This window comes from Mus caroli, chromosome 18, assembly GCF_900094665.2.
Source record: "Mus caroli chromosome 18, CAROLI_EIJ_v1.1, whole genome shotgun sequence".
NCBI classification, from domain to species: domain Eukaryota; kingdom Metazoa; phylum Chordata; class Mammalia; order Rodentia; family Muridae; genus Mus; species Mus caroli.
The window spans coordinates 28248493-28274957 of record NC_034587.1 but is presented as its reverse complement, the minus strand read 5'-3'; positions in this window follow the sequence as shown (position 1 = coordinate 28274957).

The following is a 26465-nucleotide window of genomic DNA, read 5'->3' as shown; positions in this document are numbered from 1 at the left end:
CTGACTAGGCCATCTTTTGATTCATATGCAGCTAGAGTCAAGAGCTCTGGGGTACTGGTTAGTTCATAATAATGATCCACCTATGGGGTTGCAGTTCCCTTTAGCTCCTTGGGTATTTTCTCTAGCTCCTCCATTGGGGGTCCTGTGATCCATCCAATAGCTGACTGTGAGCTTCCACTTCTGTGTTTGCTAGGCCCCGGCGTCTGCACACTGTCAGCTTATCTTGGAAATTGTTTGATGAAGATGCAAGTTTTGTTGATAAACAAAGCATCTGAAGACAATGCTTCCTGGAAATGGAGGTGTCAGGCTAGGACATGTGTTTCACACTCTGTATAGGTTTTGCTCTCCTAAAAATAATCACTAAGAAATCTGAAACTATAAAATCTAAGTAGAACTGATGAAATGCAGGGATGATTCCATCTTTTGTTTTCTCAAGAGTAAAGTGTTTCTCAGGCTGTTTGCACCAGTCCTGTGTCCAGCTCATATATTACACATAATATATTTCCTAAATCATCTTATCATGGTTGGCGATAAATACCAATGTGCATAGGATTTTCACAAAGATCGTTGCCACTGGTCACTTTGTTATAAGCAAGGTTCATAGAATTAAAATTACTAATGCTCCCAAGTTCATGGTATAGGATAGTGGAGCATACACACAGGATTTTTATAACATCATTTCCTGTAGTTTTAATAGTGTTCTCTTAAATCTGAAGAGAGATTTAGTTTCATTGTTGCTCAGCCACACTTACAGCCTTGCTTCTAATGTAGTCATCTATGAATATGTGCACACACAAGCACATAAACAAATCTATTTGTAAACATTTTATCCTTTGATTCGTTGGTGTATTAGGTATGGTAATACCTGTGCTCATTTCTTAGTTTTCTGTATTATTCTATAGGAAATATTGAAGGATATAGTTTTAAGTCCCAAACATTCTGTTATCCCTTTCAGTTCTTGATTTTCTGAGAAACCAGCACTGAAATACCCTTGCAAATACTAGTCTTTAGGAGGAATTGCTCCCAAATCTTATCTGCAGTCATTCCATCCTGAAGTCCTTGTAGAATACCACATTCTCATATCAGAATTCTTTTTCACTTTTGCCCTTAAAAATATGCTTCTCTGCAAGTTAGCAAAATGATAACCGAGTCTTCAGCAACCAGATAGCCTACCTTCAAGAGGCCCAAAGTTCCAGAACAAAAATCTTCAGGGTCATGTTCAGATTAATGTCCCCCTTATGTATAAAGAGCACAGCTAGAGTAAATAATGTAAAAACTTCATCAAGGACATTGAAACCTAGTTGAGCTCTTCAACAATCACCCTAATGAATAAAAACTAAAGATCTAGGCAAGTAAGACAAAGTGAAATCTGTGACCGACACTTGCAAGAAATAAGGTACACTGTTATTTAAGGGTCCTGTACACTATACCTTGATACCTGGTTCTTAATGAGAAAATATTTTAAAGTGTCCATACTTCTGCAACTTTAAGGTGAAGTATAATTTACCATCTTTCACAGAATCTCATAATATATGTATTTCCTACATGTCACTTTATTGCCAACTAGTTTCTGAATTATTATTGCAGGTTGATTTTGCCCACAAGTTTAGATCTAACAGGCAATGTAAGATACCTTTTATTCACCAAATGTAGCTGTCACCTTGAAGGCTTATTGATGAATAAACTCACACTTTTTAGTCATCTTTGAACTCTTACTGGCTGGTTCAAATCAGCTGTTCTGGATAAAACTCCTCTCCAGGCTGACTGATTCAACCTGGCTTCTCTCAGCTTTTCACTGAAATGTTCTCCTTGGCCGCAAACTAACTCTGACAATTTGTTCTAATCCTCTGACTCCTTCTTCTCTGACTTCAGTCGCCTATTCTGACTTGCACTGCAGAAACTAAATAAACTGAATGGAACTCATGACCAAACTCAACTGCATTCAACTGAACTTGCTTGACCAGCACTGAATTGAACTCAACTGAGCTCTATCGCATTAACTGAACTCAGCTTAACAGCACTTATTCATAGTCATATTGAAACAAAAGGAAACCTAAAAGTACTGGACTTGCTATAAATATTCTAATGGTAAATAAATTTAATTTTAATGTATGCATAAATAGTGCCTTTTTTTCTACCATGCAAGCAAAATTAAATGTTTATGTTTATGATGGGAGGATAAAAATTGATCATAAAGAAATTTTGCATCTATTCCAGCTCAGGTACACAATCCACTTGTAATGTAGTAGTCAAGTCTGAGATGAAAAACAAACAAACAAACAAACAAACAAACAAACAAAGTGACTTTTCGTAGAGACACCACCATTATTACTGTAGGTCCTATATACATTGGTGAGTGATGCTTTGTTTGCAAAGAAGGAAGTCTTGTGTTTATGTCCTTGTTTTCATGTAAATAATGTTTTCTTTTGTCATGAACATTACAATCACACATTACTGTGAACAGCCAAAAAGATCATGATATCAGCCTTGCATGAAGCCTAGCTTTTCTCTCAGATTGTGGTACTGTAACAATACCATATCACAAACAATCACTTTGAATCTGATTTCCCTGAAAAGTTTCTCATAGGCAAATCTGCACCAACTCTTAATCTTGACCTTTGGACATAAACTCAGTCAGTTATCAAGCTTCCAGAGTGGAATATGTGGAAGACATGGAAGCACTGGTCTATTGCCCAGTGAACATCTCAGGCTAAAAAAGCAATCTGACCAATATTTCAATTTCCAGGGAGAATTCTTTATGAGCTTTTGGACAGGTTTGCCTTTCATTGCAGGATTTGAATAGCTTCTGTGGTAGGGGAGATGCTGCCAGCAGATGATAATTCTGAATTTCACCTCATCATTAATGCTGTGGACCTCCAGGGAAGTCACTGTGCCTTTGACGAAGGTTGAAACATTTTATAACCTTAATAAAGGCTCATAGCCTCAGGAATAGCAAGTGTGAGCAAGTGTGGGGAACTGATTTAATAAAAATATAACTAAATTTCCACTTTACACTATATCAGCTTGAGAATTCCAAATGAAAATCAACAGAACAGTACAATAATGCCCCTCAAACTTCACAGCTATTAAAATATACATTTACGATGTTATTTTAAGGAAATGAAAAAATATTTTTCTCTTTTAGGACAATTTTTTTGTAATTTTTATATTTAATTGCTTAATATTTTACGTGATAAGTATATAGAGACTAATAGATATCTTAATAGATGTGAATTCCAAATCATAATCATGATACTTCTTATTATAATTTTGTTCCCATATGGAATTTGGTTTGCTCTGTTTTGAAATACAAAATGAGCATAGAATCATAAGCAAAATGATTAAAAATCCATTTCCATTTACATCCCTCAAAGGATGAGTCATCTGTCTTAAATGTTAATAATAAATCACAGTTTTGCAGAATCATTATGGGGGAATTATCATAATTTATGTCAGTGAATATTTTTTCCTTTTCTGAGGCTTTTTTTTTTTCCTTCCATCAATTGTCATTTGCTTGCCATGGTTTTATTCTTGAGAACCGAGAAAGGAAACAAAGGCTGCCTTGCCTGTACTGGGAGAGAATAGTATTTCATCTTTGTTGACCTTCACAGAAACCTTTAGAGGAAAGCATTATTATTCCTATTCACAGACTGTGGATCAGAAAGGTTAAATCATTTTGCAAGGTCACCATCTTGATGAGTATTAGAGATGATTTCTGCTGAATTTTCTCAGTGTAATAAGCCACACTGTATACTGCAGTGAGAGACAGGAGCCCACAAGTCTGGGGGAACTACTTTTACTAGGTCATTAGCAGGAGCGTCCATGGTGATCCCTTAATGAACCAGGCAATTGATCTGTGGGTTGTTCCTCAAAGCGAGTGCTGAGGAGAAAGGAGTGTTGCTGTGAGCTGGACAGGGTAAGGCTATACTTTGAGTTGGAAACCCAAAATGAAGAGGTGAACAATCAACCTTATACAGTAGTAACTAGTAGAAAGCTTCTAGATTTCCAAAGTCATAAAGAAGGAACATTCCAATCTGGGCAAAATAATTGGAACTTCTTATCTAGAACCCCATCGTGTTTTTCTTTATCAAATTCTGTTTTGTTTGCAAGTATTTACACATTCTGTTTTCCTTGACAATGGATATGCTCTGTGATAGCCATTCAATTATTTTATTCTAAGCACCTGTGCATAGTATGGCATTAAAACGTATTTTGGAAAGATGGAAGTGTGGAGCAAAGATGGGTAGAAGCAAAGGAGGGAAACAAGGTAGGAGAAAAGAGTGGGAGAGAGGGAAGAAGACTTTTAAATATATATGATGATATAAGAACCTGAGCTGAGGAGTGACTCTTATTGAAGCTATGATGAGCTACCTTAGAAGACTAATGTTGATTTATTTATTTAAAAATTTTTACTTCTCTCATATAATACATCCCAATCACAACTATCCTAAATGAGATAACCAAGACCCAGAAAGTTGATTATGGAATTTAATCACTTATATGTAGATATTAGCTGTTAAGTAAATGATAAAACCAAGCTACATTTCACAGACTCAGAGAGATTAGGTAGAGAGGAGAGCCCTAAGAGAGATTCATTCCTCTGTGGGAAGGGGGAATAGAATGAATTTTGCATCTTCTGGATATATGCCCAGGAGAGGTATTGCGGGATCCTCCCGTAAGAATGACACATGCTCCACTATGTTCATAGCAGCCTTATTTATAATAGCCAGAANCTGGAAAGAACCCAGATGCCCCTCAACAGAGGAATGGATACAGAAAATGTGGTACATTTACACAATGGAGTACTACTCAGCTGTTAAAAAGAATGAATTTATGAAATTCCTAGGCAAATGGNTGGACCTGGAGGGNATCATCCTGAGTGAGGTAACCCAATCACAAANGAACTCACATAATATGTACTCNCTGATAAGTGGATATTAGTCCAGAAACTTAGAATACCCAAGATGTAAGATATAATTTGCAAAACACAGGAAACTCAAGAAGAACAAAGACCAAAGTGTGGACACTTTGTCCCTTCTTAGAATTGGGAACAAAACACCCATGGAAGGAGTTACAGAGAGAAAGTTTGGAGCTGAGACGAAAGGATGGACCATCTAGAGACTGCCATATCCGGGGATCCATCCCATAATCAGCCTCCAAACGCTGACACCATTGCATACACTAGCAAGATTTTGCTGAAAGGACCCTGATATAACTGTCTCTTGTGAGGCTATGCTGGGGCCTAGCAAACACAGAAGTGGATGCACACAGTCAGCTACTGGTGGATCACAGGGCCCTCAATGAAGGAGCTAGAGAAAGTAACCAAGGAGCTAAAGGGATCTGCAACCCTATAGGTGGAACAACAATATGAACTAACCAGTACCCACTGGAGCTGGTGTCTCTAGCTGCATATGTATCAGAAGATGGCCTAGTCAGCCATCAGTGGAAAGAGAGGCCCATTGGTCGTGCAAACTTTATATGCCTCAATACAGGGGAACGCCAGGGCCAAGAAGTGGGAGTGGGTGGGTGGGGGAGCATGTGGGGGACTTTTGGGATAGCATTGGGAATGTAGGAAATAAATACCTAATTAAAAATAATAATAATAAAAAAGAATGAATTTTGCAGATGGATTGGAGGAAGTTTGGGAAAGGAGCAAGAGAGACCCGGTGGAATGGGAAGGGATAGAGGGAAAGAGTGCAGGGAGAGACAACTGAATTTGGGGGTCACTGGGGGAGTGGTATGGAAACAGAGCAGTACAAGCTTCCTGGAATCTATGAGGGTGGCCCAAGTGAGGACTTCTAATAATGGGGAATATGAAGTTTGAACTAGCCATCTTTTGTAGTTACACAAGCCTTTCAGTGGTAGGACTAGATTGCTTTCAAAACAGATTTGAATTTAAAGGCATGGGCTTAGTTTTGAACATGGCTCTCAAACTCTCATGTTGAGGACTCGTGACGCCTAGGACTCCATCTTCCTTAATGGATGTGTGTTGTTATCTCAGAATGGGCTCACCATATACACATACACAGAAGTTAAATTAGATTTAAAGTAATCCTAAGATTTTCTTGGTGAGGAGTCATCTAAGGAGAGGAAGTATAGTTGAAAGACTTAAAACAACAGTCATGTTGGTGAACTTGAGTTATACCATAGACCTTGCAGTGCTAAGAATGCTGTGGAATGATATGAAATAAATTGAAACAGGTGAAGACATTTCTCCTTGCTATATGGAGCAGGGTAGGGGAAAATGACCATTCCTGAGGCTCCTAAGTGAGCCAGTAAAACATGATGTTGGCTTAGGCTGATATGGTAGCAGTGAGTAGGCTGTGGAATGATAGGAGGCAGAACATACTGAAGGAAAGGCTGGCAGTTTGTGAAGAGGTTTCATGATGGGGTTGTGCAGCCAGATTTCTGAACTGTGATCAGGACATAAAAATAGGACTGAGCATAGTGAGGACGTTAAATAAGGTTCCAGTGGACCACACAAGTTATACAGGGGAGGATCTTGAATACAGAGTGAGAATTTACTTAAATGAGAAAGAAAAAGGATGATTATAAAGAATGAAGCAGGGGCGATGAAGCAGATCAAAATGCACAAGCCTCCATTTGAGGCTTACAGGAAGGCCATGGAAGCTGTGTAAGCACTCCCAGAGTCTGGGAAAGACTGACTATATCCACAACCCTGCTTTCCCTTCAAGCTGTGTCACTAGGACTCTGCAGAGTTTCTGGTCTTGGACATGTCTTATTGCTGATGAAAAGTCACTTGAGTGACCTGTGAGCAAAATAGCCACCACTGACCTCCATTGAACTCCAAGACTGAGCCATTCCACAGTATGCAAAGTCTCAAAATGATGACTATATCTTCCTCTGCTTTCTCTGCAATGTTCAACAGCTGATGGTTTAAACAGCAAGAAATGCTCATCACACTTTAAAAGAGGTTGTGCTATCCACCCTAGGTAAAACTGAAGATTGACTCTTGATACTGAGAGAAGGGGCTAAATTTTCTGTCAGCCTTGCTCTGTAGGACCTCTGACATTAGTTCAAGGACAACTGGTAACTCCCCTATAAGCAGGCATTTAGGTAAGTATGATGCTGTTCTATGGAGCCCATGTGAATATTCTTATTGATGAGAATAGATATAAACTATTTCAATATAAAAGCACACTTTTGTTTTACTGCAGTATAATGAATAATACAGCCCATTCTAGACTAGTAGACAGATCTTCCTAGTCTATAACTTGGGGAAATATAACAAATAAATAAAAAGGATGAAAGTATATAGTCTCTTGGTTCTAGTTTGTGGAAATAAACTTTAAAGCTGAAATGGATAAGAGAAAAACAGATTAAATGCAATATTTTTTATGTTGAAGGCATAGCTGGACAAAATGGAAGTTAACTTTTAACAGGCTGTGGGGAAAGCAGGAGAATGTAGCAAGGAGGAAACTATGTCTACAGGGAATGGTGCTCTCACCTCTGAATTGCTCACAGTCATCTATTGGATGGAACACAGGGCCCCCAATATAGGAGCTAGGGAAAGTACCCAAGAGCTGAAGGGGTCTGCAACCCTATAGGTGGAACAATAATATGAACTAATCAGTACTCCAGAGCTCATGTCTCTAGCTGCATATGTAGCAGAAGATGGCCTAGTCGGCCATCATTGGGAAGAGAGGCCCCTTGGTTTAGCAAACTTTATATGCCCTAGTACAGGGGAATGCCAGGGCCAAGAAGTGGGAGTGAGTGGGAAGGGGAGCAGGGTGGGGGGAGGGTATAGGGGACTTTTGGGATAACATTTGAAATGTAAATAAAGAAAATATCTAGTAAAAATGTGGGAAAAAAGAAAATGGGGAGATGGCAGATTGGGTGGATGATTATTGAATATTTCATGCATTCCAAAGATATTTCTTTAAAAATATATAATGATATTACCATATGCTTCCTCTGTAAACAAAACCAAACCGACCAAATAGGCTTCTCCTAGGTGGGAGGATGTGTGTTATGCAGCAAGGAAGACAAACAGATCCAGGCTTGGAACGTTCTGTGTCCTTATTAAAAGGGAGCAATTATCCATCAGTGCTTATGCTTGTCAACCCGATTCCAATTTATAATGGGTCAAAGGAATTATAATGTTCATATTTTCTTCCTATACTGTGTGCAAATGGGCTTAAATATGTCTTGGCTGCAATGCTTTACTCATTCCTAATCCCAATTTAGAGCTAAAAGAAGGTTTGGGGGAATTTAAAAGAAAGAACTATTATTGCTAGAATCATTGTTTACATTTGTTATTAACGCTTACTGACAAAAATTGAAAACTTAATAAAGTTCAGAATGAAACACTCATATAAAATAAGATTAATAGCCATCAAATAAATGACAAAATGTTTAACTTTATAAAGAAACAGCACAGGCAAATTCAATGTCTTTATTTTTGTAGATATTAACAAAGATCTTTTTAAAGGGCTTTATCTAATTTTACATGAATCTTTTCTGAGATACATAAGTTTTCATATATTAAACAAATAATAAATTGATTATAATTAGGACAATTTGTTAATAACATACTAAGATAACTAAAGTTTCTATTTTCTTTAATATTATATTTTAAGTTTAGGAATTTATTCAAATAAAGCAAACATTGGTTTATAAAGTAGTAAAATGTTTATTAACATATTAATCAGAATGAGATATTATAAACACCAGATATTAAAGAATAGATTTTTAATAATAAATTATAGTTTTAATGTTACCATTAGTGACACTGGAACTATTTTAACATACTACAGAGGCAAGTAGTTAGACTAGTATTTCCATAGATGACAAGGTTCAAATTTAGAAAATAAAATACTTAAATATCTATAAAATGTGAAAGGAATTTCACCAAAACATTGGCTTTGATAAAGAAAAAGATAAGGAGGTGTTAAATCCTGTTCTCTGGACACAGTTGTCATCTAGTCCAGCAGTGGTTGTTTGAGTGAAGCAGAAACATAAATAAGCCATTAAGTATCTGCAAGTTTCAGCCTTGCAGAGGAAGCCTCAGACTTGCAGGTCAGAGGATAATGTGGGAACGCCTAGAAGTAGGAACGCCAGGAATGCTTCTTTTTATGAAAGAGCCATGAGAACCTGCATATTTAATGCAAGGCTGTGAAAATGCCTGTGTTTATGACCTGATATGAAAGAGCCATGCACACAAATTCCCAATTCAATTTGTTCACTTTGCTGAGACTGGGATACTGTGTGTGCTGGACTTCCATTGTTGGGTTTGTGTTTGCGCATGTGGCAAGCCCACCTTGGGCTGCTTGCTCCACCTTCCCGACAGGACATGGACTATGCCATTCATATATTTCTTGTGTGGACAATAAAGATCGCTTCTATTTGGCTACTCAGGTCATGTCCTCACAGAATGTTTTCATTCTGAATTTCATGCACTCCTCTCTCCATACTTCCGTTCATTTGTTTTTATCTTTACCATAAACCACCATTTCTTCTTCTGTTCATGTAAATTTAAACTTTTCTCTAAGGCAGAAGATCTTTCACTACTCATGAAAAAATCCTCGCTTAGACAAGATTCAGTCCACCTTCCATTTAGACATGTAGGTATCTAAAAATTTAATAATTGATCACACACTCAACTTTTCTCCTGTGCCAATAGTTTGATAATACTGGGAAGCAGGAGTCTTGAGGGATATTGGTCCTGTGTACAAACCAATGCTAACCATACTCACGAAAGGCTAATTGGTTTTCCGCCTTAATGTGTTCCCTTTTCATTTTATTTTCTTATCCCACCTTTTAAAAACCAGAATCTTATATGTAGTCAAGGCTACCTTTAAACTCATCTCTCCTTGCCTCAGCTTCTCTGTTCTACTTGCAGGCCTGTACCAAGTGTGACTTGTAATTGGTTTTCAACCCTGCTGTTTAAAAAAAGTCGGTGTTCCTGTAACAGGTTTTATCAAAAATAATCCAGTTGGATATTATGAGTATTTTAAGAGAAAACTCAAACAGATGTAAGAAAATTTGGATTAGATAGAGTAGGACAGCAGAATATTTCTAACTGTGAACAAGCCCTTTCTACCTCCTTCTATGTAAACTCTGGCTTGTTACAACTTAATTATTTAACAATAGCTATGGGGTGTGGAACCAGAAAACACTGGCTCATCAATGATCTCTCTTGGTGCACATTCTCTCCAAATACTTTTAAGGTAGTCACGAATACTTCATTATCTGCATCCCTGCCAAGAAGAAGGCACAATCGCTTAGGAATCCAAATGCTACATCCTAGGTTTGCTTCCCCGAGACACTGACCTAAACCAGATGAATTAAGCAGGGACCCTTTCTTGAGTTCACCAACAGCTCCAAGTGAAACAGAGGTTGCAGAATCCAAAATGTGAACGGCCTCTGAGAGAGAGAGAGAGAGAGAGAGAGAGAGAGAGAGAGAGAGAGAGAGAGAGAGAGAGAAGAGAAGAGAAGAGAAATGCCTGCCTGCTTCTGATTGGGTATGTGAAGCAGATCAATGCTCAGGAGAATTTAATAATATGTAATATAATCTAATTTGCTAGTGTTATTTAATGAGTTTCATATCAGGAAAGTAAAATAAATCTGGTCATAGGAAGTTTTCCTAGATGTTTGTTTTTCTTTATAGAAGTAATAGAGAAAAGAGAAAGAACTACAAACTGTAAGGTCATTTCCCACCACTCTCTCCTCCCACACTTGTCTCAGAATTCCCCAGAGCCAGCGACTCTGACCAGGAGGAAATGCTGCTTCTTCAAAAGCAACAGAGCAGCTGACCAGTTTTGAATAAAAAAAGATAAGAATATGGGGAAAATCAGTTATTATTGCCATATTTCAAGGTAACTCAAGGTTACAGTGATTAGTAAATTTTGACACTATAGAATACAGTGACAGTAACCCCTGATTGTAAAATGATACTACATTTTTCTCTAAATAATTATTCCACAGAAAATGTACATTTTTTTTCCTTTTGAATTAAGGAAGAAAGCATAATATCTAGAAACCATTTTTTTTTCAAAAAAATGGGCATGGAGAAACTAAATAATAGATCTCAAAATAGCAGTGTTCTCTGATACTGGCCCTTACTCTAAACTGAGCCCCTTTAATCATTTTAGATCTCTTTACATGAATTGTGCTTCTAAGGAATATTTCCTTCTGGAAACTTCTTCCTTGGGAACAATTAATTCTCTAATTTAAAGATAGCTTAAAGTGCTGAGGTGTTAGGAACATGACCTAGTTTAAAAAATACCTTAGTATAAATACAACCTGCTCAGTCTGTTTAGTGTTACTTGTAAGCACATGATTTTAGGGCTCACTACTTGGTAGTAGATAACTATTAGGGAGCTATTTCTCCTGCTCTCAGCATTCCTTAGTTTATTTGTAGATATCTGTCTATGGTTGGGATCCCAGGAGACTTCCCCCTTGCATGGTAGCCTGTCTACTAGTGTTGTACTTCTTCAAGTCTTCTCTAGGAGTCCATGATTTTGGAAGAAAGGAAGGGGAGTATACAAAAGAGGGTTTGTAGGGACAGAGGCATGGGGAGAAATGATGCAATTATACTTTATTTGTTAAATGAAAAAAAATAAGTGTTTGGGACTAATAAAGATGGTTTTATGTTTTCTAAACTATGATCAATATATTCAATAAATAATAGCTGAAATTTGTATAAAGTTACATAGTAAATATTAAATACCACTGGCCAAATATCAGCTAACCAATAATAATCATTTTTTCATAATTTAAAAATTAGTTTTAAAAATATCAAATTATTAAGAATGCACTATTTTCCAGGCAGTGGTGGCTCATGCCTTTAGTTCCAGCATTTGGTAGGCAGATTTCTGAGTTCAAGGCCAGCCTGATCTGAGTGAGTTCCTGCAGAGTGAGTTCCAAGACAGCCAGAACTACACAGAGAAACCCTGTCTCGAAAAACCAAAAAAGAAGAAGAAGAAGAAGAAGAAGAAGAAGAAGAAGAAGAAGAAGAAGAAGAAGAAGAAGAAGAAGAAGAAGAAGAAGAAGAGAAGAATGTACTATTTATATTACATGATTGGGTTCAAAGTACACTCTAATATTATTCCTTGATTTTCATATTAGACTATATTTTTTTAGTTTGTTTCCAAAGCCACTTTTTTATTGTTTGTATGTTTGTTCATTTTGTTCTTTAACTAGGAGAAAATATGACTTTAACTGTAATTTGATCATTGGAGAGACAATTAAAATATAGACTGACCATTGATAAGATTAGAAGAACAAACTTGCATGTCCTAACAATAGCTAGGAGCAAACACTAGTAAGTAAAAAAAAAAAAAAAAAAAAAAAAAAAAAAAAAAAAAGGTGTAGATACATTCTTCATACAATCTCTAAGGATTAGGTTATCTTATTATTTTAAATTATTTTTGTCTATAACTGTGCCCCCCCCCTTTTGCTGTGACTAAAGTAGCTTTGCTTGCTTTCAGTGATCCACAACCAGCAACATTGACTGAATGCATTCAGGTGCTCTGAGACTGTCTGATCTTACCACTGCCCAGTTAGCCACTGAACAGGGTGATCTGTTGGTGATGATGGATCTATAATTCAACAATTGTGTATGGTTCACTATACATTCTGACTTTGGATCCTGGTGAATGCTTCTTGTGAAAACAGCACAGATGCACTAATGAGTTCTCAACACACAGTATACCCTAAAACTAGGAACAGAGAAACTGGATATTAATTCCAGTTGTATTATTACATAGGAATGGATGCATCTCTTTAGACTAGTTTCCTGGACTATGTCAGGACCATTAAACATGAAAAAAGAGAAAAAACAGCTATATGAGTTAAATTATTCTCATTATTAAGATTAAGAGATGATACAAAGATACAATGTTACATGAAAAAAAACACCACTAAAAATAACACATAAATACTGTACAGTACAACCGTGTGGTTTTATGTTCTGATATAGCAGTGATTGCTAATGGCTTGGAAACTAATACTAAATATATTTATAATTATCCTCTTTACTAGTTAATTAATTAACATCCCAAACACTGTCCCACCTCCCAGTTCCCCCTCTGAGTGCTCCTTTCTCCATCCCTCTTCTCCTGTGAGGGGTGAGGACCCCTCTGGGTATCCCCCCAGTCACAGTACATCAAGACTCTTGCAGGGTTGGCGCATCCTTTCCCACTGAGGGCTGACAAAGCAGCTGGAGTCCTCCGTCCAGCTCGGGTATGCTCTTTGCTTGGTGGCTTAGTTTCTCTCTGACAGCTGCTAAGGGTCAGTTGACCCTGTTAGTTTTCCTGTGTACATCCTTTCCTCTTCAAAACCTTCAATCATTCCCCCAAGTCTTCCATAAGAGTCCCGGCACTCCATCCCATATTTGCTGTGGGTATTTACATCTGTTTCAGTCAGGTTCTGGGGCTCTCAGGGGACAGTTATGCTAGGCTAGGCAAGTATATCAGAGTATCATTAAAAGCCTCAGGTATTAGTATTTGCCAATGGAATGGGTCTCAAATTGGGCCAGTTATTGGATGGCCATTCTTTCTTTCAGTCTCTGCTCCATTTTTTTTTTTTTTTNTCTCTGTATTTCTTTTAGACAGTAGAAATTTTGGGTTGAAGGTTTTGTGGGTGGGTTTGTGTCCTTATCCCTCTACTGGGGGAGGAGGTCCTGCCTGGCTACAGGAGGTGGCCTATTCTGTTTTTATGTCTAACTGTTAGGCATCTCAGCTAAGGTCACCTGCACTGATTCCTGGGAACCTGCCTCATACCTGATCTCTGAGGCTTCCTAGAGATTCCCCCCACCCTCAAACTCAGCAACTAAAGATTTCCATTCATTCTCCTGACCCTCTGGCCCTCTCTCCTGTCTCTTCCCACCACTGATCCTGACTCCCATTCCCTCCCCTCCCCTATCCCACCTACTTCCCTCCTTCCCTCTGCATCATTTGACTATTTTATTCCCCCTTCTAAGTGTTATTCAAGCATTCATGCTTGCATCTTTCTTCTTGTTTAATTGCTTTGGGTCTGAGGAGTGTATTATGAGTATTCTGTGCTTTTGGCTACTATCCACTTGTCAGAGAGTACATAACATGGATGTTCATTTGGGTTTGGGTGACCTCACTCAGGATGATGTTTCCTAGTTCCATCCATTCACCTGCAAAATTCATGATGTCCTTGTTTTCAATAGCTAAATAGTGTTTATTCCATTGTGTAAAAGAACCACACTTCTGTATCCCATTCTTCAGTTGAGGAACAACTGGGTTGTTTCCAGCTTCTGGCTGTAATGAATAAATCTGCTATGAACATAGTAGAGCACATGTCCTTGTGGTATGGTAGAACATCTTTTTGGGTATATGCCCAGGAGTGGTATAGCTGGGTTTTCAGGTAGGACTATTTCCAATTTTCTGAGAAAACACCAGATTGATTTCCCGAGTGTTTGTACAAGTTTGCACCTCCACCAGCAATGAGGAGTGTTCCTCTTTCTCCACAAAATTACAAGCATGTGTTTCATCACTTGAGTTTTTGATCTTAACCAACTGATGCCAACTGATTGGTGTAAGGTAGAATCTCAGGGTCATTCTGATTTGGATTTCTCTGATGACTAAAGGTGTTGAACATTTCTTTAAGAGCTTTTTACCCATTCGAGATGAGATTCTTTTGCAGAGAATTCTGCTTAGCTTGTTTTTTGTGTTTTTAAAAATTGGGCTTTTTGTTAGAGTCTAACTTCTTGAGTTCCTATATATTTTGGATATTAGTCCTCTGTCAGATGTAGAGCTACTGAAGGAAGATCTTTTCTTTATTTGTAGGCTGCCATTTTGTCTTATTGATAGTGCCCTTTGACTTATAGAAGACTTTCAGTTTCATGTGGTCCTATTTGTCAACTTGATCTTAAAGTCTGAGTTCATGAAACTGTCTCCCATACCAATGTGTTCAAGGCTATTTCTCCTTTCTCTTCTATTAGTGTATTTGATTTTATGTTGAGATCCTTGATCCACTTGGACTTGAGTTTTGTGACAGGGAATACATATGGATCTATTTACTTTCTTCTGCATCAGAATCTAGTTAGACCAGCACAATTCTTAAAGATGCTTTCCTTTTTCCATTGTATGGTTTTGGCTCCTTTTTTAAGAATCACAGTGTTCACAGATGTGTGGGGTTATTTTAGGATAATCACTTTGCTTCCATTGATCAACCTTTCTGTTTCTATACAAATACCATGCATTTTCACTTTTTCTTTATAGTACACCTTTTTATTAGATATTTTATTTATTTACATTTCAGATGTCAACCCCTTTCCATGTTTCCCCTAGAAAAACTCCCTATCACATCCCCTATCCCTGATTCTATGAGAGTGCTCTCCCACCTACCTACTCACTCCCAGCTTTCACAGGACCAAGGGCTTCTCCTTCCACTGATGCCAGATAAGGCCATCCTCTGCTACATATACAGCTGGAACCATACAAACCCCTTTAGCTCCTTCAGTTCTTTCCCTAACTCCTCCTTTGGAGTCCCCATGCTAAGTCCAATGGTTGGCTGCCAGCATCTACATCTGTATTTGTCATGCTTTGGCAGAGCCTCTCTGGAGACAGCTATATCAGACTCCTGTCAGCAAGCACTTCTTGGCATCCACAATAGTGTCTGGGTTTGGTGTCTGTGTCCCCAGGCGGTGCAGTGTCTGGATGGCCTTTTCTTCAGTCTCTGCTCTACACTTTGTCAACATATTTCCTTTAGACAGGAGCAATTCTGGATTAAAAATTTGAAGATGAGTGGGTGGTCCCATCCCCCAACTAGGGGCCTTTCTAGACCTCTGGATATGGTCTCTATAAGTTCTCCCTCCCCTTTGTTGGGAATTTCAGCAAATTACATCCTGGTTGGGTTCTAAGAGGCTCTTGCTTTCATGGCATCTGCGACTTTGTGGTGGCTACCCCCAGTTCCCCATCCCCATTGCTACACATTTCTGTTCAATTTCCTGACCCTCTGTATATCATCCCTGTCTCCTCTCATACCAAGGATATAATGACTGTGCTACACAACAATGATTCTAATGGCATGAAAATAATAGAGTTAACCCTTAAAAATCAAATCAATAATCCTTGAAACGTGGATATCTGATTAACTCATATGTGTTTAATCCTTTGATCAGGAAAGTTCTATCCTTGACAAAACTGATAAAATATTTTGTGTCTCCTGAATCTGTTATACTAAATACTATAAACAAGCTCATATAAATGGTTTATCTAGAAATAACAAATTCTACTTAGTAAATTTGTTTATTTAAACAAATTATTTCTTTGTGTCAGAGGAAACTAGAATGAGTTGTTAAAGCAATTATAACAGCTGTAATTTAGCTTTCAAAATTGGCCAAATAAATAGGGCTTATTGCAGCAAGATCCAAGTTAGCTTCCTGTTTACCAGCTCGTGAGTAAACAAAGAGAACTGTTCTGTGTGGACTCAGCAGGCTTCAGTGGCTCAGATGCTGGGACACATTCTTGTCTTTGTCCTATACTATGGGATGTTCAACACATGTTCATATTCATTGTCTTTGCTTTTTATATTTACCATGGTTTTTTAGTTACTGGGCTGTAGTGGCTATTCTTAGTTTTCAACTTAACAACATCCAGAATAAACTAAAACTTAAGCTTCAGGGTATACTTGTGAAGAATTTTACTTGATGTAATCCTTTGAGGTATGAAGAATCACCGTAAATCTGGTCCACACTTTCTGGCAGCAGCCTTGGCAGAAGGGATTGTTTGCTCTTTGCCTACTTGCTTCTAGTTTTGCTGGCAAGTTTATTTCTTCACTAGTATTAGACACTACATTTTCCCCAGAATTCTGCAGTGTATTGAATACTACCTGAGACATCCTGCCTTATAGACCAAACAGCTAACCATTGGACTATTTTGGGATTTTCCATCAGTTGACAGGTATTGTCAGAGTACCTGGACCTTAGCCTATGAACCTGTAAAATATATATATATATACACATATATATGTGTGCATGCAGATGTGTATGAACACATGCTTGGGTCAGAAGTCAACACTGAATATATTTCTCAGTAGTTCTCCAATTAGTTTTTGAGACAGCATCTCTACTGAACCCATGGTTCACTCATTGAACTAGACTGGTTGCTTACTGAGCCCTGGGATTCCTGCAACCTGGCTTTCCCAGCACTGGGTTTACACAAGCACTTGGCAATCCAATCTCAAGTTTTCCTACTGAATTAAAAATATTTAACTAACTGAGGGGTGTCTCCAGACCTTTATGCCTCATTGAGTTTTGTTTGTTTGTTTTTTGTGTTTGTTTTGTTTTTAGTGCAAGCTGTGAAGCATGGTGCACATGGTTCATATTCTTAAACTATAGCAAGTATAAAGCAAGCATAGTAAGTGGTTCTCTGCCACAATTCTAGTTGAACAAACACTTAACTTCTCTTAAGTATGCTCACAGAAAAAAACAGATACTGCATTCAGCATGAGCAATTAAGAAAAAAATGGCCTGGAGTCCCCAGCCTCACTATCAATTAGAGCATTCTACTTACTCAACATTGATATAGGAACCATCAGAAATGCTGTGAGCAGATTTTATGGTTATAATGCCTAGGACTAGAGTGATTTCAAAATAGGCATTATAGCTGAATGGAAAAAAAGAATTAAAAAAGATAGGACATGAATGCGCCTAGATATTGAGGAAGAGAAAATTTATTGTAGTTAAAAGGGAGAATATAGTCAGAGGCAGGGACATCTTGGGGAGTACAGAGTAGACAGGAGTCTGAGCCTTGTCAGTAGAGGGGATAGGAGAAGGGAGAAAGGAGAGAGGAGAACCTGGGCTGCAGCTGAGAACACAGAAGGTAAAAATAAAGGAAGGGGGTGAGCAGGTAACCAAAATGTCTAGATTATATATGGAAAAGCCTCTGGAAGAATGGCAGCCCAGCCCCTGGGCTGAGAGTCTGGAGTAAAAGGCAGGGTATGCCAACCATAAACTGTCAGAAGTAGGAACTGAGGGATGCTGGGAGATACTGTGGCTAGGTCTGCTTTGATATGTCAAATAGGCACCTTAGCAATTTATCCCAGGATTTGAGACTTAACAGTAACAAGTCCAGGATTTCTTTTATCATGATTAACAGATGTCACAAAGAATACAGCCTCAAGAATATAGTGGAGGAGTTTATAAAGGAGATACCTAATTTGGAAAAGTACCACTGAAATGGCTCCAGAAAGGCTACACTCAACTGCCAAACCAAAGTGGTTTAACTTATCTGGAACATGGGTCTTCTGTTGTGTGACTTGTTTAAACTTATACAGAAGTGACAGTGACAGTGAACATAGGACAAAAGCTGAAGGGCCACTTCTAGAGCCTCTCTCTCCAAGATGCTGGGTTGTAATACTGAACATGACCAGAGACATTTCCTAAGGCTCTTGCTTTTCAGGCAACACCTTGAATTTTAGAAATGGCTTCTGGTACACACAACAAATTTCAGGCAGAAATGACATTCTAGTCTGTTGCTGTTGCTGCTGCTGCTGCCGCTGCCGGCAGACTGTCTGTCACAGTGATTTTAACTGTAATTCCCCAGTCCTCAGCCCAGGTGCCTGACTCCTTGTACCATCTGAACTGTGGTTTCTGCATCTCTTGGGAAACTTTTCAAACACTGTGGAAAAAAATACTGGGAATCAATGATTCATAAAAATGCAACATGTTTGTGTGTGTGTGTATGTGTGTGTGTGTGTGTGTGAAGGCAATTTTATTTCTCTCTCTCTCTTTTCTATCTTATAATGGTTCATGACCTTTCAGAGACATGAAAGCATAATTAAAATGCAATTAGTGACTAGGTATTCAGGAGCAGTGAGAAAGAAGGGAAGCTATTGCAGGAGCTATTGTGTTAAATCAGAGTCTAACCAGATTCTAAATATAGTCTGCTATTATCTAAAAATGGGAGCTGTTCTGCTCATCATGGCTGGGATTGTGCATGGCTCTTCATTATAAAAAAGAAAGACAATAATTTAAAGGCACCCAGTATTTATTAAATTCTGAAGAAGGTAAGGAAGGCTTGAATGTCACATTTATAGAAATGAATGAAAATGTGCCTCAAGAGGACCTCAGGAGCAAGGAAGTCGGCCATGTCATTTGAGGTTTGAAGATCCAAATGCAGACTGAAAAGGAAAAGATGGGATGCTTTGGGCTTTGTACATTCATGTGTGAAATTTTAGTCTCCATTGCAGTACCATCTATTATATTTTATTTATTTAATAGAGAGAGAGTGTGTGTGTGTGTCCATGAATGTGATTGCAAACAGAGCTTGGAGGATAACCCATGGAAGTCTGTTCTCTCCTTGAACCATGTGGTATATGGGACTGAAATCAGGCTATCAGGGGTGGTGGCACAAACCTTTACTTATGGAGACATTTTACTGTCTCTGCAAAGGTGTTTAAAGGTGAGAACTTTAAGAGATCATAAGTTCATGAAGGTAGATTAACTGATCTATGCTGCTATTGCAAAAGTGGGTTATTTACTTTGGATCTGGGTTCTTCATGACAGAATGACCTTTGCCTGAAGCATAAGTGTCTGGTTATGTGGGCAAGACCTGTGGGAGGACACATGATGTTTAGAGAGGGTGTAAGTAGGAATCAATGGACGGTGAGGGGGCACTTGTACAGCTGGCTGTGCAGCTCTTCATTATCTTGCATCTCTGCTGATCTTCACTTTGTTGAGAGAGAACTCCTGGCATTCTGGCTGGTCCTAATCATTCCCACTGATGCATGCCAACTCAGGGGAGGCCTTGGAGATTTCTGCTGGATCAGGCCACTGCTGATTTGTGTTTGGTGACACTTTTGAACTGAACTGTTGGTACCCTGACACTACTGAACTGGACTGCTGGTATCCTGATAAACAGAGATTGGAATTGCCCCTAAAGAACTACTTCTAAACAGGTCCACATCCCCCTGTCCTATTTGCCATCTTTTCTCCCCTACCTTTGGTTGGCAGGTTAGAAGGAGGAGGGCAGGCCAAAGCATTTGAGAACCCTTATTAATGTAGACTTTGAAAGATCTAAGCCACACTTTCTCTCTGATGTGTAATCTCTTGTTCTTTGGTCTTCTATTCTCATGGATGAGTCACCGTTAGATTCTTTAACTTGAGATCAAAGTGTAGCGAGCTGTGATGAGAAAATTTGTTTTATTTATGAATTTTCCAGTTGATAATGTTTGGTTATAGTAGGACAGATCCAAGCAGGGCAGAAGAGGGTGTCTCAGCAGTATATGATAGAGGGTTGTGGCAAAGGAAGCTGTAGGCTTCCTTTCGATCAGAAATGCCTTGTGTGATTGATGAGAGGGATACCACATAGTCTCTCTACAGCCCTAAGAGTAAATACAAAAATTGGGAAAACATCAATTATTTATCAGATGCTGGCTAGTTAGAGACAAATCTTTTTTTTTTTTTTTAAGTACCACATCCTAAAACTGTTTCTAGAGACATCAATCTGCCTAATGGGCAACAAGCTAGCTGTTCCTGTTCCCAGCAGAACCATACTGTTTTTATAGGGATACACCTTTAAGCAGTTGATGTCAGTTCTAATTTTACATATTTTCTAGCTGTTACTTCATTTACATAATCACCCACTCCATATCCTCCATTTAGATCACCAAGTAACTGGAAGTCATCAGCTTCAGTGAAATAAGCCAGACCTAGCAACAAAATTGCATGTTTTTTCTCACTAGGGAATCAGACATTTCTAAGAAAAGGCACGGAAGTTGAAGGAGAAGTCTGTTGGATGAGTGGAGTATACCAAAAGGTGGGGACAAAAACGGTCAAAGAGGGTGAATATGAGCAAGGTAAATTCTATGTGTATGAACATGTATAGAATGAAGAATCTTTTGTGTAACTAAAATATGTTAATAAAAGTGAAGGATAATAAAAATCTTGGAATTTGAATCCTAGATAAGTATAATGATATCATTTTTTATGTTATAATGAATGCAATGACAGACTATTAGGAAGCCCTCAGAGCCCCTAACATCTATGTGGAAAAGGACAAATTCTTTAAGCTAGTTTTCAAATAAAGTCTATGAATTTAGAAAGAGATTGAGACATGGCTATTGTAGAACCAATATAACTCATTGCTAATTCATGTGGGATGTTTAATTTAAAGACTGCCTAAGGTGGAGAGATGGCTCAGAAGTTAAGAGCAATGATTGTTCTTCAAGAGGTCCTGAGTTCAATTCCTAGCAACTACATGGTGGCTTACAACCATCTGTAATGGGATCCGATGCTCTCTTCTGGTGTGTCTGAAGACAGCAACAGTGTACTCATATATGTAAAATAAATAAATCTTAAAATAAATAAATAAATAAATAAATAAATAAATAAAGACTGTCTAGTTAGTTCTCTGCACTCAGACCTTCTTTAAAGTATGTACTCTTCATCCTTCCTGTCTGGGTCATGAGCTTGAGTGTTGGTCTACTTTATTCTAGTTTGTTTTAATTATTGTGTAATAACTAAATACTATGAAGGAATAAGAATGGTTTGTTATATAGTTTCACAGTTCCACTAGAGTTTTAAAGTCATGATATCATTTTTTATGTTATAATGAATGCAATGACAGACTATTAGGAAGCAATTTTGGTGAAGATTTTCACAGTAGACAGCAATTAGCAACAGAATAACAACAACGTCAAGATGAGCATGTGGAAAAAGATCTCACATAGTGTCCACTGGCTGAGCTATGGTGGACAGTGAGTTGCACCATGACAGGAAACTGACTAAGAGAAGAATGCTACATATCCTCCCTCAGAGAACACAAGATAGGTAGCAGGAAAAACTTTATATCAAATATAACATGGCTCTTCTTATGGAAATTCATACCAGGAATGTGTGTAAGAAAAAAGTAACCAATTGCCGCAGACCCCTTTTGGTCCCTGTCTGCGTAGAATGGGTCTCTGGTTACAGGTGGTCAAGGAGTCAGCGAATGAATGACAGACAGCCGCAACATTGGAGATTGTGTAGAATCTGAATGTAATTTGTCAAGTTGAGCATCAAACTTTTTATACAGAAGAATAACAAGAAATTAGGCGAGATACATCCACTGAGTTACAGTGACACATAACATAAGGAATGTATACATCAAAAGAAGGTGGGGACCAGCCCACTGCCACTAAGAAGGGAGCCAGGTGTAAAGCTAGTCTATTGTTAAGCCCACCACCAGGGGTTCTTTGTAAATGCCTGATTATGCTGTTTCTTTGGGCCTAGTGAAGAAACCTGTCTCAGAGGGATTCCCTAACTCTTTCATGGTAAACTCACCTATTCATGGGACCATTGTGTATTCCCTTGTTTGGGTAAGACTGGCTATTGTCCCACTTAAACACTCTGCAGACCAGCCCTGAGCTAATCCGGTTCCCTTCTTTGTAATGCCTAATTAGTTTCACCTCCTTTACTAGAAGTAAATTTGAATGTTACTGAATAGATAACCTTCTCACTGAATTCCTACTGAATTCCAAGTTTGTCAGCTTCAAGGATTTTCTATGACATTGCAACACTGGCGAAGGCTTAGCTATGTCAAAATTCAATCTTTAAAGGCACTTATAATAAAATAATACTAAAAGAGAGCACGTGGATCCATACACCAGACTAATGGGGGGATAGGGTATGAGTATACAGGTTATGAGAATGCCAAGAACATGAGTTTCTCTGAAACTCTTTGCCTCATGAGTACTTTGAGGCTTCTCAGCCTGTCAAGCAGACTACACTGGAGTGTGTGTAGCAACCCATCTATTCTGCAGAAGAGAAGCAAGACACAAACCTGGTTAGAATTGGTGAGGTTTAAAATCTAAGTAGAGTCTACTTGTAGAGAAGGCCAAATATTTGAAACAAAAAGAGAAAAAGGGCATACAAAGGATGGGACCATAAACTAAGTCCAGTTTGCCCATAACAACATTAAAAAGTGAGATAGGCAAAATAATAAAAGTAACAGTATGGGCCTGTTAAGTGGCTCAGCATTAGGGACTTTTTGTGAAATCTGACAATCTGAGTTCAATTTCTGAAGCCACATGTAGAGTAATAGAACCAACTCCCACACATTTGTTAAACCTCCACACAAATACTGTACCTGCCCACAACTAACTAACTAACTAACGAACTATAATATGTTAAAGTAATATTAGGAAGAGTTACCAAAATATAGGCCATGGTATATAGAAAATGTACCAAGAATGTGACATTTAATATTGTAATCAATGAGAGTCTTTGGGGATTTTAAGCAGAGTTATATAAATTCAGTTTTTAAACAAAAGAGTTAATGTAGATAAAATTTTACACACTTTGAATCTAATTGTATCTTTATAGAGTTAATCATCTTTTTAGGTGACAGAAATGTATAGCCAGTGTTGATTTGTAAAGCTTAAATAAGATGTCACATGCATAAGGGGATCAAGGTGACTTAGAACAAAGAAACTGAATCCCAGGGAAATTGAGATACCTAGTGCAAAGATAGACTTCAGAAGTCAGTCATGCTATCCTTTTAAAATGTCACTTACTATGATCATGTTAGCATGTGCGTGTGGAAATCTGAGGACAAGTTTTGGGAATGGGATCTCTGTTTCTACTATGGGATCTGGAGATTAAACTCAGGCCACCAGGTTTGTGTGGCAAGTGCCTTTACCTGCTGAGCCACCTCCCTCAAGTCCAGCCAAACTTTTCAGACAAGATGTAGCATAGTAAGCTCCCAGAAAAAAGAACAAAGTTTCAAAATTAGAAAGGAAGCTAGTAACAGACAGATAAATAATAATGATGTTAGGATCCTGAATTGCAAAAAAAATTGTGAGGCAAATTTCTTTAAAAAAATATTTACCTTCCTTTGCCATGAATCCCTCCTCATAGGAGTACCTTAGACTTAAATTTAACCCCTGTTCTCATAGAACACTTGCCATTTGCATGTAAAGAAGTGTTGTGTACCAGTACTTGTGTGTAATTTAGAAATGGTGAATTTCAGAGACAGTGGTTCAATAATACAGGTGATTTGGGGGAAATGGCCACTTACATTTCCCAGGACAAAGGTTGCACAAATGTTTCCTATGCCCAAACTCTAGATAAACATAGCAACACAGCCGCGTGGGACAGTTGGACCTTATCCATGGTAGAACTGTGGAGGCCAGCAAGAGAAGCCTCAGCAACATGTCCATAGTATCTCTGCCTGAATAGGAAGAGTCATACATCAAAGCCATTATAGTTGAACAATACCAGTAGGAGCACTTAAAGATATAGAATTGATAGACAGAGAAATAAAAACATAGAATATCAGTGCATTTTAACTTTAGATAAACAACAAATTACCACTTGGTATGAATATCTAATATCACACGAGACACAAGAATACTAACATAAATTTGATATTTGCATAAAATTCAAATTTAATTGAACATTCATCTATTTTAAGTATAAACTTATATCAACAGCCCAGCCTCAAAAAGCATAAAACCTGTAAGTCATTGTACCATTCAATTACCAGCATTTTCCCCATGCGATGAGCACTGTGTTTTTTCTCAGCCCTGAAGGTTTAAAAGAAAGTCAAGGGAAAAATAAGAACCTGCCATATCCCCACCACCCACTGAGCCACCTCCAGCAGGGGAAGCTAGGAAAACAGCTGTGAAGGTATGCAAATTTTTTCCTCCAGGAACAAAGGAGCCCGAATGCTGAGATGTATGCTTTGTGACTCTAACTAACTATAGAATGTTTAATAAATTAGGAGATAAGAAAAGTGTGAGCCTGCTGAGGTTTTCTTCGAGTAAACAGAAAAGAACTTCCCACCTCCTAAGCAAAGTCACCTGGACAATAGGAGAAAATCAATGTGCTCTGTTTATATTCATGAGACTTGTTGTCTAATGTAACAACTACAGATTGGCACACTAAAGCCCAAAGAAACTCAGGTACACCTAGAGATGAGGAAATGTAAACAGGGGCTGAAGTCCTCCATGTTTGATCTCCTTATTTCCATGGAGATTCTCCTCCATCCTACTTGCAGTAACCAACACAGACACTCAGACACACAAACACACAGACACAGACACACACAGACACACACAGACACAGACACACACACACACACTATGATACTTGGCGTATGGTCTCCTCCAGCACCTGCCCACTGCTTGGCTTGCATCTTTACTGACTAGCAGACCAATTGCCTCTCTGCCTACTCTGAGCTGACACACATAATCCAGGATAAACTCTGCCTCAGGATCCTTAACTGATTCTGTAATGACCCATTTTTCATGCAAAGTAGCATGTGGTGTTACTGTCATTTAAGAGAAATGCTCTAAAGGATGAGTGAACAATCTGCCACAGGTGTATTCTGAGAAAATCCTGAGTTCTCAGGTGAGATTTGAGTGCTCTAGGCTTTTCCCACTTGCTCTCACTAGGGAGAGCCAACCCCTGACACTATTAAAGATGACCATTCCACTTGTTCTTCCTTATTTTCTAAGATAAAAATACATTTCTTTCATTTTCATTCTTTAAGCCAATCTGTCCTGAATCTTAACAATTTTCAGTAGCAATGTTTTATAAGAGTAAACACTCTCTAACCTGGGAGCTACATCTGTGATATCCCATGAAATTCCTCAAAGAAGTACAGTACTTAATGCTAATTTATAAATAAAGAAGCCACAGCAAAAGCAGACTGGAAGAGAACCTGTGAAAGTTCCTGATAGAAGTGTAAGGAAGAGAATGTAGCCCAGGTTCTTGCATCGAGAACGACAACCATTGTGACATATTGCCCTCTTCTTCCCTTGTAGAAAAATGTGCTGCCTCAGCCAAGAGTACCCTCTTGTCCTTTGCAGATTGCTCAGCTCCTCCTTGCACCTTGCACATGCTGCAGTTTTTGGTCTTATTGTGTAGTCATGAGAGTGCTGAAGACAGAAGACGGTGAGCTGATAAACCTTCCAGTGGGGAAATACTGGGAATTCATCACTACTTACTCTTCTGCAGCTGCTAGAGTAGGTCTACTTAGAGATTGCTGCTATGTGCCCTAATCTCCTCTATCTCCGATCTCCAGTGAATGTTTGTTTGTTTTGTTTTGTTTTGTTTTGTTTTGTTTTGTTTTGTTTTGTTTTGTTTTGTTTTGTTTTAGTACAACATCTAAGAACATAGGAAAGAAATGACAGATTCCAGGGGACATGTAAAACATGACCTAGACATGCAGCCTTCCAAACTTTGTAAGCCTTCCTTATTTAGGAAGTTACCAGGATGTATGCCAGGAAGAGCCAAGGAACAAGTTCCAAGTTAAAAGACTGAAAGGACAATGGTTAGGAGAGATAGTGAAGAATGATGTTGAAAGAGGAAAATTACTGACCACCAGAACTCTCACCCCAGAGTCCTACCCCTCCCATCTGGAGATTGTTCCCGGAACCCTCCTGAACTTCTCACCCCAGAGTACATTCTGAACTCTCACACCAGAGTCAGACCCCCTCTCAAATGAAAACTGTTCCGGGGACATTTCTGAGATAAGGGTCTC